A 15,250-nucleotide genomic window follows, 5' to 3' on the forward strand; every position below is an offset into this window, starting at 1 on the left:
CATGATGGCCATAACTTATAACAAATGTGTGATCCCCAAATCAGCCTTTTCCAAACTCAAAGCACTTGCCCATTGAAAAACGGTATGGTGTACATAATTAAGTCTTCCAAATTCTACAAAATAGAACACATATATCTGACAGATTTCATTCCTTTGATTACTCTTTGGATTATTGCAGGTAGTGATGTTTAGTTAAAGAACAAGTAGAACATTTCATCATAATTTGCTTAGCTTGTTGTCATGAAATGGAAAATTCCATTTTTAAACCTTTGCTATTGACATGACTTTACTGAAATTTTCTGATTTATACCCTGCCTTTCCTGATTTATTTGCATCAGTATAGAATGTAGGGGGTCCAGTTATTGGTGTGTCCTGTACAATGTGAGGAAGGATCTAATTAGCTTTCTTTATAAGCTGAATTCTCTAATATTTGGGATAGTTGTTGTTAATCTCTCCCCAAAAAATTACTACAAGCTTTTTGCCAGGGTATACTTTCTTCCCATAATTTGTTAATTTCATCATTAGTAAAAGGTACTATAATTTCTGCTGGGTCTATTCCTGCTAGTTGATAAAAATCTCAATTTTCATTTATAATTAATTCTTAGAACTTTCCCACTCAATTTATGTCGTATAAACATCCATTCTAAGACAATATCTTCCCTATGTATTAAAATTCATGTAGGAGAATGTTTGAAGGGTAATATGCCCAGAATGCAGTCAATATTTAGATCTGCACAATCAACATGTGTCTTCTGTAATTTCTCTTTATTCAAAGTCAATTCTCTCTCAGGTTCTGATGATAATTCCTTGGGGCTATTTAAGTCCTTGTCACCATCTAAGGTTTTATTTAAATCAATCAGCTCATCAGGTTTAATCCCAGCACTGGACTGTAGCCAGGAAATGTCTGACTCTTTTATAAGACTTGTAGTGACTGCAATGGACCATCTAGAAGGAGGACATCTGGAGGTCATGGGATCAAGTGATTTTGAAATACAGGCAGTAGCCTTTTCCCAGAGATCCAGGGCTTGGGACCAGATCCCTTTCAAATGTTCTTTCTTTCATAGGTGTCATAATAGAAGGGCTTGATGACCTCAGGGAGAGTTAAGGCAGGGGTCTGTACAAAACCCTCTTCATTCTCTTTTCTTGCCTTCCCTCTTCTCCAGTTGTTTTTAAATCAGAGTACTCACAACTATATCACGACATTGTTTATATTGTACTATCACTGAGTTTGTTATTGCTTAGATTCTTACACTTAAAATATTATAGATTAGAAAATGGAAGTTTGCACATCACAAAAGTCTCATTAATTGAAAGGCATATGAGACATAGAATTCTATAATATGGATGAAGGCAAGAAAAAGTCAGGTATTCCATGGTCTGTCCATGCAGAGTCAAATTTCATGTATCTTCATTGGGACATGTCTTCATGAAGTTGTAGTGTTAGAATGCTCTAAAGTTTGTGTTCTGGACTTGTGGCTTCAAAATATCACCCACTTTACACTTCAAAAAGCCCATTTGAAGCAATGAATAATTCCTGCCTCTAACTTTCTGAAAGAACTTAGACTAACTGGATTGTGTTGGTTTGAAAGAGAATGACTTCCAGAGGCTCAGGTTTTTTCATGCTGTGTCTCTAGTTTTGGGAACTATTTGGAAAGAATTGTGTGGTCTGATCTTGTTGGACAAGGTGTCACTGTGGTAAGTTTTGACATTTCAAAGGACTGGTGCAATTCCCAGTGTGCCTCTCTGCCTCTTGCTTGTGAATCATGGTGTACAGTTTCAGCTCTTCCTGCCACTGTGTCTTTGCTCTGCCATCATGGTCTCTATGCTTCTGAGACTGTAAGTTCAATTAAACTCTTTCTTTTTCAGTTGCCTTGGTCATGGTGGTTTTTTTTTTCACAGCAATAATAAAACAAGAGCTATCACACCCCTTGCATCATAGGTGTTATCCACACCAAAAGATGTGGGAATCAAATACTCCTGGTTACAACCTCTAACATTGACAAAAAATGCAAGTGATGGAGGCAGAGGACATACCCAGTATTTTTTAGATTTCACTCATCAAAGTCATCCCAAAGCCTATAGTGTGGTAATATCATATGGATAGAAACACTTTTATATTCTCATTGTAGGTGCTGGGAATCTTTATTGTTCTTTTCAATAAGAGCATGTTCACACTTCACATATAGAAAGAACTCTGCATGCCTACATCATTTATAAGTCAACACTTACACAATATTAGTGTTTGTAATTTATTCTAAGTGGTGCTGTGGAAAGCATGCAAGGGTCAACAGCATCAGATATAATTGAACCCAGCTACAAAGGAAGTAGAGAATAATAAGGAAGAACTGGAAATGATGACAGAATACAGGCATCAAAAGTATGAATTTCAGGGAGACATGGGATCTGATTACATAACCATGATATTAGGAACTCTTACTGCTGACGAAAAGTATAGATTTAAGCAACCCATATGCAGTTTAGTATAGAGGTTTCCGACATTACTAAAATTCCATATCACAACAAAGAGTCCATATCACTGTTCTGTGTAGACTCAAAGTTTTGTGAGAGTCACTACAGAGACACTTTCATATCCACCTTTACTCTTAAACCATTCACAATAGCTGAACAATAGAATCCATTTCAATGACAACCAATGCATGAACTGAAGAAGACAATGTAGTGTAAAAATACAAGGAAATTGTTTTCATCAACAAAGCCAAATGAAGCCATGACATTTACATACAAATAAAAGAACTGAAAATGATCCTATTAATTGATGTAACATAGATTCAGAAAGATAAATGCCATGAACTTTTCTCATATGTAGATCCTAGGCTTTAAAGTTTGCATATGTGGGGTGGGTAATGTCCTGAAACTAGAAAGAGGATTATGAGGCAGGATAAAAGAGGTTTGAAGGAAGGGAGAGACAGTGCTAAATAGATGGCCTAGTGGTCTTCCATTAGACAAGTGTTCAGTTCCCAATACCTACTTGGTGTCTCATAACTGTCCATAATTTCAGTACTGGTGAATCCAAAATCCTCTTCTGATGTTGATAGGCACCAGACACATATATGGTGTATATAAACACATGTAGACAAACACTTAAATTTTTAAGAAATGGAAAAGAGAAAAGAATACAAGTAACTTAAAAGTAGAGTGAAAACTTTTGAGGAAAGGAAGGCTGGTAAAAGAAGCAGCATTAGTAAAGGGACATGAAGCAGAAAAATATTTTCTTAAGTACATATAAAAATTTCATAATGATTGAGGGACATATAGGTTCTTTCCAGGTTCTGGCTGTGACAAACAATGCTGTTATGAACATAATTGAGCACATGTTCCTGTGGTATAACTGAGCATCCTTTGAGTATATACACAAAGTGGTATTGCTGAGTCCTGAGGTAGGTTGTTTCCTAATTTTCTGAGAAATTGCCACACTGATATCAAAAACAGCTTTAACAGTTTGCACTCCACTAGCAATGCAGGACTGTTACCTTTACCCCACATCCTCTCCAGCATAAGTTGTCATAAGTATTTTTGATCTTGGCCATTCTTACAAGTAAGATGAAATCTCAGGCTTTTTTGATTTGCATTTCTCTTATGGCTAAGGATGCTGAGCATTTCCTTAAGCCATTTTAGATTCCTCTGTTGAGAGTTCTTTGTTTAAGTCTGTATTCCATTATTACTTACTGGATTATTTGTTCTTTTGATGACCAATTTCTTGAGTTCTTAATATATTTTGGAGATCAACTCTTTGTCTGATGTGGGTTTGGTGAAGATCTTTTCCCATTCTATAGTCTGTCATTTAAGGAAAATGTGGTACATTTAAACAGTGGAGTACTACACAGCAGAAAAAGTGACATCTTGAGATTTACTGGCAAATGAATGGTTCTAGAAAACATCATATTGAGTGAGGTAACTTAGATCCAGAAAGACAAACATCATATGTACTCACTCATAAGTGGTTTTTAGGCATACAGCAAAGAAAACCAGCCTACAATCCAAAATTTCAGAGTACCTAGACAATAATGAGAACACTAAAAGAGACATACATGGATCTAATCTTCATGGGAAATAGACAAATTCTCCTTAGTAAACTGGGAGCAGGGGGACCATGGGAGAGGGTTGAAGAGGAGGAGGGAGGAGAGGAAGAGGGCAGAGAAAATGTATAGCTCAATAAAATCAATAAAAAAGTTAAAAAAAGAAATGTTAGCTATTAAGTAGAATAATGAATTTACAGTAATTAGTACTTGGTAAGTAGAAAATAACACTTTTCCCTTCCCCGATTCTTGTGGCTTTTCATCCTTCCCAGTGATTTCTTAGGTAACCTCAGAGCAAACATAGTTAACTGTCTTTATATCTGTATCGCCCTTGGATACAGGGCAGCTAGTAAATAAAATGTATGCCTGAATTGTCTATATTTGGTACATAATAAATACTTGAAATGCTAAAAAAAACCCTCATAATGAATTCAGTTGTTTGCATGGTAAATTAAAAGAAAGTCTCTTACTAGGCCCTACCTCTCAAAGGTAACATGATGTGCAAGTAGTGTTTCTATATGCAGAATGAGCTAAATTAAAATATTTGCCTTTCAGAGGCCCACATTTAAACCATTGCATTAGCTAATCAGAAAGGATCACATTATTATTTAAAGGCCATTGTGTCATATAGTGTACATAAAATAATTGTGTTTATAAAATTAACTATCAGACCAGATTCTTACCTCTTACTTACCATCAAGACTCTGAAGCTCACTACATTTTTTGGGAGTTCCCCAAGTGAAAAATCTTCAAATTTTTCTTGGGGCAATACCATCTACTGCAAATAAAGAGAGGACATGAACTGTGACCTCAACAAATGTGTATAAAATGTCTGGGTTAGAAAAGGACTGGTGAGGAAGGGTTACTATGAAGGTGTGATGTCTGTGTGTATACTCTTATTCTAATTTACATGTTATAAAAAATACAGATACAACTATGACAATACTCTATCAAAGCATATCACATTTTCTTTTCCAGGAGGTCCTGTCTTTATCTCTTATGCCTAATATGGTGCCGCAACTCTGCACATCTGGGAGCATCTTTTAGTCACATCCAACAAAAGTACAAAACTTCATACTAAGAATTCAAAAGCTATTGCGTGTTAGTTCAGATTATGATTATTGTGTAAATAACTCATCTTTTATCATTTGTTCTCTAACATCTGCTGGCTCACTTGTTGACATGCCTTTTTATATTTTAAAAGGTTAATATGGTGTTTTATTTACTGCTGTGAAGAGACATAATGATTAAAGGAACTTTTAAAAGACAGTCATTAGTTGAGCTATAGTTGCAGAGGGTTAGAGGCCATGACTTTTGTGGTAGGGATCATGGTAGCAAACAAACATGGTGTTGGGACAACAGTTGAAGGCTCAGATCTTATATATTTGCACCAAGCATACAAAGAGAACCAACTGGGAATGGCATGGGCTTTGAAACCTCAACTGTGGAAGTACTATCTGTGACCCTTTAGTGAACATATTTCTAAATGCCAAGATCTCTCACCTGGAGAAGTAGTTACTGGTACTAGTAACCATGCCTCCGGTTCCCCACCCATTCCCTGATTCCTGATGTGATACATGATTCCTTAGACACCTGTAAGAAGGGACTCCCATTCCTGCCTTATGGCCCTGAATTTTCCTTAAAGCTCCTGACATGCCTTTGTATGTTTGTCTTTCTGTCTGTCTATGACATTTATAGCTCTTTTTAACAAACTTCTGACCTCCAACAATCTCAGTTTCCCTTTAAAATCCATATTGGAGACCTTTCTTAAATACTTACTATTTTTAAAATCTCAAAAAGAACATTTATAATTAAAACTTTCAGTTGAATGAAAACTCAAGAAATTGCTTCTGTAATATGGGCTATATGTATAGAATATTGCAAGAATGAGTTGTTATCAAGTTTGGCTTTAAGAGACAAAGTTATGCAGCACATGGCAGTGCGTAACTTTAATACCAGTACTCAGGAAGTAGAGTCACACAGATTTCTGTGAGTTTGAGACCATCTGAGTCCACAAAGTGAGGTCCAGCACAGTCAAGGCTGTTACACAGAGAAATTCTGCCTCAAAAAACATTAAGAGAGAGAACAAGAAGAGAGATAAAAAGTTTTGCTATAATCCACATGAATAACATAAGCTAGAGTCACCTAAAGGGGAAGCCTCAATTAAGAAAATGCTTCCATTATCTGGGTGGTGGTAGCACAGACCTTTATCCCAAGCTCTCAGGATACAAAAGCTAGAAGATATCTTTGAGTTCAAGAGAATCTAGGTCCACAGAACTAGTTCTAGAACAACTAGGGCTACACAAGGAAACCATGTCTTGAAAACAAAACAAAAAAGAATAAAAATAAGAAAAAGCCCCCATAATATTGGGTCACAGGAAAGCCTGAAGGGCATTTTCTTAATTAGCAGTTGATGGGGAAGCAGCAATCCAATTGTGGTTGGGGCCATCCTTTGGGTGTTAGTCCTGTGTTCTATAAGAAAGCAGACTGAGCAGGTGATGATCAGCAAGTCACTAAGCAGAACACAGCCCCTGCATCAGGCTCTGCCTCAAAGTTCCTGCCTTGTTTGAGTTCCTGTCCTGATTTCCATTGGTGATAAACAGTGATATGAAACTATAAAGCAAATTAAACTTTTCCTGCCCTACTGAATTTTGGATAGTGTGTTTCATCACTGCAATAGAAACCCTATTTTTTTGAAACAGTGCTTATGCTTGTTTGTGTTACATCATGTCATACTAGGGAATATATATGTAGATATTTATTACCAAATATATCTTAGTTGGAAAGCTGAGGGTGTTGTGATGTGATTCATCCAACGATAAGCTCGTTTATGTCATTCTCTTCAATATCTTATCTTCATCTCATTTATAGCCTACAGAGATGACATCAGAAATCATCATGTTAGGCAAATAAAATACTTAGATCATTATCATTCATTTTGTCTCCAGTGAAGCTTCTGTTTTATTAAGCATGATCTTGACAGGAAGTGAAGAAGTAAAAATTATTGGATACTAATGCATAAAAATAAATGAAATAAATAAAATAAAGGTTTCTGTACTTTATTTTTAATGAAATGTAAAAAATTTCATACCTTTATCGTTGTCTGTAATTTTGGAGTACAAAACAGTTTTATGATTAATTAATACAAATGAGGCAGTTTTAAAAATTGTATAAATCACATCAAACATGTGCCATTTTGTAAGGAAGACATTTAAGACATTAAGACTCAGTGATTAGGAAGTATATGCTATAAGCTATAATATTTGTTTTGAATAATCTATATGCTGAGAGATAATCAAGTCATAGAAATTTAAATATGACTTCTTGAATTTCTTAATATTGAACATGATTATGAAAATCCTGGGTCACCAGCAATCAAACAGAAACTCATAAAAGAAGAGGCACTAGTTTGGAAGAGAAAGGTAAACAGAAATGAAACAAAAATAAAAGGGTAAAAAGTGCTCAATACGATCAGCCTTGTTTCATGAGGGCTAGCAAGAGGGCTCAGCAGGCAAGGACAACTGCTTCCAAACCTATCACACTGAGTCCTATCACAGGGAAGAGAAAACTGACACCAGCAAATTGTCCTCTGCTACATTTCTACATGCTGCGTGTCCATGTCTACACATGTAAAAAAGTCTTAAACCAGATAATTCGCACCAGTCTTTGTTTTCTTGGTCCCTTTTCAATAACCACTTTGCTACCAATGCTATCTGGGCCTTCAGTTTTCAGTACAATTGGATGGATGGCTGTGGTTCTGCATCTTAAAGTGTGTAGCCAATTATGTGGAACAAAGTGTTTATTAAGTCAAAATAATGGTTCTTAAGCCCAACCACATCTTTTTAGAGCAGAATGAGTGCAGAGTGCACAATTTGACTCATTCACTAAGAGTAGTGCGGAATTTAACAGAACCCCAAACATTAACATAACTGACTCCATGATGGAAGTATCATTTTAGCCCTAAAACTCAGTATATAGACAGGACCACCTGTCAAAATGAAAACAAAGGCCTTATCCATTAAAGTTTATAGTTCTGGGAAGGCCTCTAAGTGTACTAACCTTGATTTTGGCTTCTGTAGCTCTAATGCTGGATAACTGTTCTTGCTAACTGAAGTGTGTCAACCTAGGATATGAGTTTTAGGCCTAAAATTTCACCCTGAGAAAGAATCAGTGCTACACAGAAATCTTGAACAAGCACCCAGTGCAATTGCCATCCAGCTAATATTTATATTGGCTTAGACCAATATCCAAGTCGTCTCTCGTAGATACCCCACAAGAGTGTGAGAATTCTGTCCATATATACCATGTACTTTGATCGCAAAATACTCCCATTTTCTCTCCTCCAATATCCTCTAAACTCTCTCTCTGTCCCGTCTCTGTCTCTCTCTGTCTCTGTCTCTCTCTCTCTCAGTGTGTGTGTGTGTGTGTGTGTGTGTGTGTGTGTGTGTGTATGTGTGTGTCCTTAGTGAATCAGAGGTCTGAATATCTACAAGACTCAGATGCAGGGCCACTTGGGAAGAGTAGTCTGAGGCTCCCAAGACCCTGCATATATGAAGTCCCTAAAGTGGCTGTGGGACATAAAAGATCCTTCCTCACCATCCTGATCACACACATTACTCTGTGTTGCTCTTTCCTATTACAACCCCTGATTACATCCTACTCATCTTCATGACTTGAACCTTATCTAACTGGTCTCTTTTCATTCTGTAGCTCTCAGGTTAAATGCTACTCCTTTTTGTGGAATACTTTAGGAAACTGAAGAGGTCAGTCAGATTCTATTCTTATTTCCTTCTTCTCCCACTCCTTAGACTTGGGCAGGATTGTTTCCTGACAGAGTCCTCAGAGATGGGTAACAAAGAGCAACTTAAATACTCACCCAGAACTTTCAACTTAGCAACAAATTTCAGGCACCCAATAAATACTGAGGATAGTAGAAGACTATCAGTCAGACAGTAATATTATGGGGTCTTGAAACTTTGACTGTAAATCTGACATCCCTTTTGGGTTCTTGCTCTGGATAATGCACTATCGGCATGCTATTACTATCTTCATATATATATATATATATATATATATATATATATATATATATATATGAAAATATATAAAATTTATTTTCTGTCACAAGTCTTAGTCAATGGGGATAGCTTCATCTTTCTAAAAGTAAGGGGAACATCTGCCGTGACATAAGCTAGTTTGCATTTGAACTTGTGATCCAGTACAGGTTTGGACTTCTCTGACCTATATGGCCCATCTAAAACCCATTTCTAAGAGTCATACCTAGTTGTTCTCCTGCCTTAAGATCAACATATTCTAGAGATAGTTGAAGAAATGTTCTCTCTTGTTTTCTTGGGGAAAGGATATAAAAAGCAGACCCAAAAATAATGACCTATGATTCCTTATCTGAGAATCCCAACCCTGACTCAAAAGAATATCTCTAAATATATACACATATAGTTGTAATCTTAGTGTATCCAACCCATATACAGCTCAGTGAGAACCTAATCCCTCACAAATGCCGCAATAAAGATCAATTATAGTCTTCTCATGTTTCTGGTTAGATCTGACCTGGTAAGTGAACACACCTACTCAATCAGTACCTGTATCAACTATGTTGTCTTTCAAGGAAACCAAATGTCTCTGGAGAAGGGTAGGGTAGATACCATACAGGAAAAGTCTTCACAAGATCAACACTGGGGACATGCAACTTAGTTAATGTCCTAGTTGCCTGTGCTGAGGATACAGACTCTTTCTACATGAGGTAATTGAAGTCAGAAGTAAGGAAGTCCTGTTCATTACAGCCCAGGAACCAGAGAAATTTACTATTTAATTTTCCTTGAAGCTGACAGAATAATTTACTATTTAACTTTCCTTGAAGCTGACAGAATAATTTACTATTTAACTTTCCTTGAAGCTGACAGCAAAATGTGCCTAAGAAGAGCCAAGACTGGGCTCACTTCAGCAGAGAACTGTCACCTTTTTGAGGCCCTGTGTTCCCATGGAACTTGTCCTAGATGCATATTCTTTGCTCTGCCCTATGCCCAAGTTTCCAGGTATCAGACCTTGGACATGTGTGCCTTGGACTCTGCACACTCATCCTTATCCTGGATGTTCCTACTCTTGATTTCTGCCAGAATTCTCAGGATTTCAATCTTCCTTGACCAGATCTCATCACCTTTGTGTCCCTTGATACTGAATCCTCCAGGATCACCCCTGGGGTTGTTCCCATCATAACACAAAAAGAGTGTATCAGTAATGTGTCTCATGAACAGGAAATTGTGTTACTGGACCCATCCAGACATAAGGCAGTGATGTCATAGGCAGAATATGAGTTCATGAAGGAGGAGGAAAGAAAGAACATGCCTGCCAGTTTTACAGTTTCTAATAGTTACTTCTGCCTACAGATATTGAAATCAGTATGTTTTGTACTGACATGTCTTATGAGTGGGAGAAACTATATACAACATTCTGATATGAAATGAGAGATATAGTGTGATGACAAGAGAAAGTAATTAGGGTAGAAAATTGAAGAAGGAGATATGTAATGGAAAATTGAGAGAACAGTTCTTTACGTGGACAGAAACAGATATAGATATTACAAGCAGACACATAGACAACTGAATCTCAGTGGAACTATACTGACCCCTATCCACCCTGATTATCAGAGGTAATTGGCTGCTGTATTGAATGCTGAAGAAAAGGAATGAGAAAAAACTCAGGTGGAAGAAGGGAAACTAAAATGCTTGAATTCTAGGCTAACTTCAGCAGACTTCTTGAAGGAAGAAAAACTAAAGATAATTCTTGTCTATCAGAAGTAAGAGTGGGGAAATTCAGGCAGTAGGCAAAGGACTAAGAGGACAGAGTATAGAAGTCTCTTTCTTCCTCCTACTGAGCCTTCTGGAACCTGCTGGGTTCGATGACAAGCACCTTGGAATGATAGGAAGCTTAGTCCTGGGAAGGCCTATCCTAGACTTCTGAATATCTCAGGACTCACAAAATCAGCAGTCTCCTTGAGTAGAACTAACATCTACTTGTACCTGTGCCCAAGCAGCAAGTCTTGCCAGACCAGCAGAATTGTGTCTATAACAAGGGACAGGAACCACTATGAAGGGACCAGAATTGAATCACCTATCCAGTCAGTCAAGTGCAAGATTACACATTCAATAATATTTGGTGAGTAAAAATTGACCTTGATTGGGGAGAGGCTACAAAGACTGGTGGAAAGGAAAATGAATCTAGTAAGAACTGGGAGAAAAAGGACAAATATGATCAAACACGACAAAATTCTCAAGTAACAATAACAATAAAAGCAAGCTGAAACAAATCGAGTGTGCGTGACAATTGGCATCAAAGGGAAAAGAAATCGAATTTTTTTCAGGCAGAGGAAACTGTAATTCACAAGGCAACCAGGTGATTCAGAGAAAAGAAGGACAGGTAAAAGAGCAAACTCATGAGTTGAAGTGGGCGAATCCTGAGGAAAAATAATGGTGATTTTAATATTCTGTGTAAATTAATATTATGGCCAACAAAAAATCTTTGAAAATAGAAAAGTGAATATTTGAAATTTGCTGACAAATGGATGGATCTAGAAAACATCATATTTTGTGAGGTAGCCCACACCCAGAAAGACAAATATAATATGTACTCACTTAGAAGTGGCTTTTAGACATCCCATGTTCCTCTTTTTGGGTCTGGCTTACCTCACTCAGGATAGTGTTTTCTATTTCCATCCATTTGTATGCAAAATTCAAGAAGTCCTTGTTTTTTACTGCTGACTAAAACTCTAATATGTATATATTCCATACTTTCTTCACCCATTCTTCCGTTGAAGGGCATCTAGGTTGTTTCCAGGTTCTGGCTATTACAAACAATGCTGCCATGAACATTGTTGAGCATATACTTTTGTTGTATGATAAGGCCTCTCTTGGGTATATTCCCAAGAGTGGTATTGCTGGATCCAGGGGTAGGTTGATCCCGAATTTCCTGAGAAACCGAAACACTGCTTTCCAGAGTGGTTGCACAAGTTTGCATTCCCACCAGCAATGGGTGAGTGTACCCCTTTCTCCACAACCTCTCCAGCAAAGGCTATCATTGGTGTTTTTTATTTTAGCCATTCTGACAGGTGTAAGATGGTATCTTAAAGTTGTCTTGATTTGCATTTCCCTGATCGCTAAAGAAGTTGAGCATGACCTTATGTGTCTTTTGGCCATTTGAAGTTCTTCTGTTGAGAATTCTCTGTTCAGCTCAATGCCCCATTTTATAATTGGGTTGATTAGCCTTTTATGGTCTAGTTTCTTGATTTTTTTATATAATTTGGAGATCAGACCTTTGTCAGTTGCGGGGAGTTTATTGGGAAGATCAGGAGTGGGAGAGCAGTAAGAGAGGATACTAAAGAGTAAACTTATTTAATCAATGTACATCATGCAAATGTATTAAATTGTCAAAGAATAAGTAAAATATTAAGAACAACAACAAACTGAGGAAAGCTCTGGTTCTTGGAGCACAGTTGCAAACGGATGGAGCACTTAGTATCCCTATGTCTGTTAAGAAACTTATGTTTCCCAGACGCTCTGCCAGCCTCTCATTCCTCTGCTAAGGCAGTGAAAAAATGGGCTGGTCCAAAACAAAAGCCACTAGCACAGATCTGAAAGCAAATCATGTTTACAGAGTTTTTATAAGACACAGCCCCCCAACCCCCGGGGAGTCAAGGACTTTGCCCTTGACTGTATTTGCTGCTTGTAGAATTGGGGATGTCAAGGAAAAGTCAGGCTTAGGTGACACTACTCTGGGTACTATTTTACTCTTTTTGCCTCTGAGACTTCCTCCCTCTCTTCTTTCCTCTCTCCCTCCCTCCTCCCTCCCTTCTTCCCTCTCTCCTTCCTTCTCTCCCTCCCTCCCTCCTTCCTTCCCTCACTCCCTTCCTCCCTCGCCCTCTGTCTCTATTACTCTTTCTGTTCTTCCTTCTTCCTCTTCTTCTTCTATATTTATCTTATTTTTGATTATGCTTATCTGAGTGTGGATGTCTATAGGTGCCCAAAGCACTGGATCCCACCTAAAGCTGGAGTTACTTGTGGAAAGCTATACATGTAGGTGCTGGAAACTGAATTTGGACCTTTGGAAGATCAGTATATGCCCTTAATTGCTGAGCCATCTCTCCAGCCCTGAGACTTAGTTTTCTTACCTATACAATGGTGATAACAGGAATTGCTGATACTGAGCAGAGCAGTCTCAGGACTCTGGATGCTAAGACAAGAGGATTATGAGTTTGCAGGAAATCTGAGCTATGTAGTAAGACCTGGTCTCACAAAACCAAACCAAACAACAGAAAACTCACAGTAATAGTAGACACAGGTTGTGACAGTTGCTCTTGATGTACTGAAAGAAAGGGGAAGAAAAGGAAAATTCTGTCTTGAAAGTATAACAATGCAAGAAACACTTGTTGTTGCGGAATGAAAAGTAGACACAGAGCTTAATTGAGTGGGTTGAAGAATTACAGTGGAAGATAACGTTACATTTCATTATTCTTTTTACTTTTAAAATTCCATCTATTTACTATGTTTCCACTTTTACTTTATTTTGGAGATTTATTTATTTATTTATTTATTTATTTATTTATTGAGACAGGGTCACTCTATGTCTACTCTGGAACTCACTATGTAGAGAGGTTGGCCTTGAACTCATGGGGATCCTCCTGCCCATGCCTCCAGAGTGCTGGCATTAGAGATGTGCATCACCACCCACAGTTCAGAGATTAATTAGTATATATTTTATGCATATGGGTGTTTTGCCTTCAGTGTATGTAAGTGCTTATAAAGACCAGAAGAGGGTATTGGATCCCATAGTACTGGAGTTACAGATAGTTGGTGCTGAGAATCGAACCTGCAAGAGCAGCCAGTGCTCTTTTTTTTATTTATTTACCTATTTATTTATTAAAGATTTCTGTCTCTTCCCCGCCACCGCCTCCCATTTCCCTCCCCCTCCCCCAATCAAGTCCCCCTCCCTTGTCAGCCCAAAGAGCAATCAGGGTTCCTTGCCCTGTGGGAAGTCCAAGGAACACCCACCTCCATCCAGGTCTAGTAAGGTGAGCATCCAAACTGCCTAGGCTCCCACAAAGCCAGTATGTACGGTAGGATCAAAAACCCATTGCCATTGTTCTTGAGTTCTCAGTAGTCCTCATTGTCCGCTGTGTTCAGCGAGTCCAGTTTTATCCCAGTACCAGCCAGCGCTCTTAACCAGTGAACCATCTCCCCAGCCTCTTTTTGTTTTTGTTGATCCTCTTCCCTATTCCCCTTATCCCCTCCTACTGGCTCCCTTTTGGCCCCCATTACTCCTCAGTGCCCCCTTTTTCATTTTTTCCTTATTCCTCTCTAGCTATTCCTTAAGACCTCTTATACTTTTCATTGTTTCTTTTCTAGGTTCATGGCCTATACCAGTCCAACAGATAAATGAAAATTAAAGTCTAGGATACGAGCTCGTATTTGTCTTCGAGGGTCTGGAATGTTTTTGCTTTATGTGATAATTTTCAGTTATACTCATTGTCTGCAAATTTCATGATTTAAAAAAAATTATATTTAAACAAAATCCACTACATTTATCTTAAATGTCTATTACATTGATTTATATATTTGTGCATGTGTATGTGTGCACGTGTGTGTTTGTATGTGTGTGGGCACATGTGTTATATAACACATGTGGTAGTCAGAGGGCAACCTATTGGGCTCTCTTTTTCTACCATGCAGGTCCCAGGGTTGGAACTCAGATCATCAGGCTTGGTGTCAAGTGCCCTTACCAGCTGAGCCAACTTGTTGGCCCAGCCAGTAATCTCAACATCTCAGGTTTTTCCAAGGTGGCATTTAAAACTGACCATCACATCTTGTACCTTAGACATAATTTTACCAGCATCCCATGACACCTCGAACATAGGTGGGAAAGACCCTCTCAATTTGAGGACCCTGAGAGGACTGCAGGACTTTCCCTAGACTCTGGAATTTCTGATTCACATGTGCTGAGCAGTCTGGGCATGAGGCTAGCCTTCTGAAACAATCTGAGCTTCGAAGTCTGGACACCTCTCTTTACTGATGCTGGCCTTCTCAAATCCTCAGCTGTTTTCTTAGGATTCTCTGTTGAGTTTATTGAGTTTTCAATATTTCCTATATTTCTCTAGCTGTTTCCTGTGTGGATAAAAAAATCTATTTTCTGTGCTCAGGGCTCTG

The sequence above is a fragment of the Microtus oregoni genome, unplaced genomic scaffold (genome assembly GCF_018167655.1).
Source record: "Microtus oregoni isolate MIOR12 unplaced genomic scaffold, Mior012 000006F_ref0000085, whole genome shotgun sequence".
NCBI classification, from domain to species: Eukaryota; Metazoa; Chordata; class Mammalia; order Rodentia; family Cricetidae; genus Microtus; species Microtus oregoni.